Source organism: Chrysemys picta, chromosome 12 (genome assembly GCF_011386835.1).
Source record: "Chrysemys picta bellii isolate R12L10 chromosome 12, ASM1138683v2, whole genome shotgun sequence".
Classification (NCBI taxonomy): domain Eukaryota; kingdom Metazoa; phylum Chordata; order Testudines; family Emydidae; genus Chrysemys; species Chrysemys picta.
In genome coordinates, this window is record NC_088802.1 from 12,539,935 (window position 1) to 12,544,309 (window position 4,375).

At 54.7% G+C, this 4,375-nt stretch overlaps 1 protein-coding gene across 8 annotated transcripts in view; it reads left to right on the top strand.

The window, feature by feature from the left end:
- Positions 1-4,375, top strand: part of LOC103305721 (butyrophilin subfamily 1 member A1-like) — a 281,081-nt gene that overhangs the window by 229,868 nt on the left and 46,838 nt on the right. The window lies entirely within an intron of this gene.

Here is a 4,375-nt window from a genome sequence, read left to right on the forward strand (position 1 = left end):
TTCTAAAGGTATTCCATAGTGTTCCAATCTTTGTAGAATTACATCTGTGAGGGCTTTCCCAGTAGTTTCGTTCACTGGTATAAATTCTAGAAAGTGTTCACAAATTTTCACTTCTGCATTTTCATCAATTTTCAGAAATCGTAAACTATTGACTTTTGCTCGGTTTTGCTCAATTCTTGAGTACTGTCAACTATAATTGAGTAATATTTGGCATGTTTCAAATTTGATAAAATTTCATTACGCACTCCATTAGAAATTAATTCTATTATCTCATTTTGTGTATTTTTACCCAAATAATGGGTGTGAATCTCTCCATCTTTCACTCTTTGTGCATGCTCAGCCATAACATTATCAAATTTTGACAATAATTCAACTAATTTAAATAAATTTCCATTGTTATTCTCATATAAAATATCCGAGGATCCACGGAATGCGAGGCACTGTTCGGCCAGGAAATTAATGATTGCCAGTAAACGTTCCAACACCACTTGCCAACGTAGAATTTCTGAATTTAGTTGACATTGCTGTACCGAATCGATTGTTGTACCAGTACGTAATCTGTTTGACAGCTCAATCCAATTTGTCAATGAGCGTAAATGATTTTTTGATGTTTCATGTTCTTTCAAATGCTGAAGCAAATTTCACCAGTCATTAAAACGTGCAGTTGCCAGAAGAATGTCCGAGTTACAGAACAGTTTGCAGCAAAAACAAAAAACTACATCTTTGGTCTGTGAATACACTAACCACGATCTATTAATTTGTTCCCCATTTTTCATTTTTTTTCTTCATACTGGATGGCATAAATTGACGATTCGACTGATTAAGTGGATATTCAAATGTAGGATCTAGTTTTGAAGGACCTTTTTTCACAATAATAATTTGCATTGTATCAGTAATTATTGTCGGCCATATACTTGGATCCGATCCTATGTCAGTCTCTCCTCCTTCCAATAATTGTTCTTCAGTTTTAGATTTGTATAACAGTTCTTCATTGCTGGACTCTTCAGCTGAAGTAGTAAATCTTTGGATGGATTGTGATTGTTCGTCTTTATCAGTTAGCGAAGATAATCTTTGGTCAGATTGTTGTTCATCTTTATCAGTGGATAAAGGTAATCTTTGGCTCGATCGGTCTTCATCAGTTGATGAATAATCACCTTCAATGCGTTGCTTACAGCTTTCTCCTTGATTGTCAACTTTTTTAAAATACTTTTTAGAAGTATGAGATAGTTTTTCTGATCCTTTTTGCCATTTCTCTCTCTGTTGCCGGTAAGCAGCACCCGAAAGTCGTTTTCGTTTTTGTCCCGGCATTTTAGCCCTATAACCACTGGCACCGACGCGAAACGGAAATTAGCGTGAATGGCGCCAATAGGGCAGCACAGTACACACACGTAATAGTGATTTGAGTGACTGTGTCACAACGTGACATGATATTTTTCACGTCACATTCCTATTGCATAACTGTACTTGCCTTAGGTAAGGCACTAGTCATTGGGGTATGAGAGCTCCCCACGAGCTCGAATATACACTGGACCCAGACCTGCTGGCGTTTTCCCAGCGCTGAGGCCGCCCAGCTGGGAGCCTGAGGGGCATGCAATGGAGAGACCTCTGGGGCTGGAGGAGCGAAGGAAGAGGTGCTGGGCTTGCTGGACAGATGTTGCCCCTCTCTGCCAGGTCGCTCTCCCCCTGCAGGGGGGGAGGCAGAAGGAGACTCCAGGCACCGGCACCCTGAGGCCACCCTGCTGGGAGCCCAAGGGGCATGCAATGGGGAGAGCTCTGGGGCTGGAGGAACCAAGGAAGAGGCGCTGGGCTTGCTGGACAGATGCTGCCCCTCTCTGCCAGGTCGCTCCCCCCCTGCAGGAGGAGAGGCAGAAGGAGACGCCAGGCACTGGAGTGCTGTGAGGGGCTGGGGAGGGAGGCAGCATCCCCTGGGGCTCCAGCAGGCAGAAGGTCCCCAGGGGTCCCGGGGACCCTCCCGTATGGCCCGACTCTTACCTTGCTGCAGATCTGGCCCGAAGTGGATTCATCTCCGGTCACCGCCGCTCCCAGAGCCAGGGGTTGGGGCTGCTGTTGGATCCTAGCCCTGCTCATCCTTTGTCTTCGCCTTGGCCCCGGCATGTGCTGTGCTCAGCCCAGGTTGCCACTCTGCTCCCCTCTCCCCTCCCCTGGCAGGAGGTGGAGCAGAGGGGAGGAGGAGGAGGCGGCAGAGGCGGGGACAAGCTGAGGAGGAGCGGACCGCCGGGGCGCCCTGTTCCCCCGTCCTCTGCAGCCGGGGCAGGGCCGTGCTACCGGCTTCCGCCTGGGGGGAGGGGTGGCCGCTGCCTGCAGGAGAGCGGCACGAACAAGCCAAGGAGCAGCCCGTCCTCTGCAGCCGGGGCAGGGTTGCGCTGCTGGCTCCCACTGTTCTCCTGCTGTGAGCGGGCACCCCCAGGCGGAGCTCATAGCGCGGCCCTGCCCCGGCTGCAGAGGACGGGCCGCTCCTCCGCTTGCAGGGGCAGGGACGAATGGAGGAGGAGATGTCTGTCCTCTGCAGCCGGGGCAGGGCCGCGCTACCGGCTCCTGCCTGGGGGGGGTGACCGCTGCCTGCGGGAGAGCAGCGGGGACACGCTCCCCACTTAGTCGGCTCCCTGCCTCGCCGCACCCTGCGGCAGAACAGGCTGGTTACCGCCCCCGGGGCGGTCAGGATCCAGCCCAGGACGCTGCTTGAGGTGGGGCCCCAGCGTTTTGCTGCCTGTAATAGGTCCTAGCTGGGGCTCGACCCTTCCGGGCAGGAGGGGGAGCCACACCGACTCACTACTGTGGGAACAAGCAGTTAGTTAGTCCCGAAACTCCGGCTCTTTGGTGCAGGGCCGGAGCAACCACAGTTAAAGCTCAGGCCCTTGACTGCAGGGGGCTGAGCGAGCAAGCAGTTCCGGAGCCCAGGCCCTGGATCAGGGTGGGGCAAACACAGTGAGCTCAGGCCCTTGTTGGCAGGGGCTGAGCGGATAAACAGTTCAGGAGCCCAGGCCCTGGATCAGGGCAGGGCAAACACAGCGAGCTCAGGCCCTTGTTTGCAGGGGCTGAGCGAGCAGGCAGTTCAGAGCCCAGGCCCTGGATCAGGGCGGGGCAAACACAGTGAGCTCAGGCCCTTGTTGGCAGGGGCTGAGCGGATAAACAGTTCAGGTAAGGCACTCCTAGGCTTCTGTAGCCGAGCGTTGGGTGAGGGGGAAGCCTGCCACCCGTGCGGAGGGTGGCAGGGGGGAACGCAGGCCCATCCACTCCACTGCGTTCCAGCCCGGGGCCCTAACAGCGGTTGCTGCCGCTGCTGGTCAGTGGGGTATCCAGACCGCAACACACTGACATAGGCTCACACCCGGTTACAGCCGGACCGGGGTCGGCTACCCTCGGGCTGCTTCCATGATCCCCCTCAAAGCCTACCTCGTTCGTCACGCCGGGATCAGGCCAGTCCATCTGCATGGGCTCCTCTCTGCCCGGGCTCGGCGGCAAGTCCGGTAGCTCTGCCGGGAAGTCCGGCCAACGGTCCTCAGGCGGGCTCCTCTGGGTAGCAGCAGGGGCTAAGGGGTTCGGGTCCAGTCTCACCCTCAGGGTTGGTGGGGTGCAGTTCCCAGGGATTCTCCCAGTGGCGGGTGTGAACGGGCTCCGGCGGCTCCTCCTCGTAGTGGGCCCGGGGTAGCTCAGGCCAGCTAGGGTCCAGGCCTCGGTCTTCGACGGTCTCCTGGCCGGGAGCTCCCGGCCGCACGTCTGCTCCCTGTGGTGGCTGGCCGCAGACTGAGCTCTGGCGGCCGGCCTTTATACTTCCTGTCCCGCCCCTTGACTTCCGGGGGGCGGGGACAGGCAGTGGTGGTCCCACCCACGCTGGGGTCTGCACGTGGGTTCCCTCTTCTGGGCAGGAGGGGAGCCACACCGACTCGCTACACTGCCCCATACATTTTGCCACCCTAGGCACCTGCTTGTTTAGTTGGTGCCTAGAGCTGCCCCTGGTGGTGGGGGAGGCATTGGGTTATTGCCCTGGGGGAGCTGCTGGGGGAGGGCGGAGATTTACCTGCTCACAAACAATTTTAACAATTCTAAAGCTTCAACTTTTTGAATATCAGTTTCTAGTGTCATTAAATACACCTCTACCCCGATATAACGCTGTCCTTGGGAGCCAAAAAATCTTACCGCGTTATAGGTGAAACCATGTTATATTGAACTTGCTTTGATCCACTGGAGTGCGCAGCCCTGCCCCCCCCCACCCCCGGAGCACTGCTTTACCGCATTATATCCAAATTCGTGTTATAGCCGGTGGCGTTATATCGAGGTAGCGGTGCAGTTCTGGTCTGACCAAAATATTGGCTGATGCCCCATAATTTCCCACAACTGTGAAAATTTTAATTGG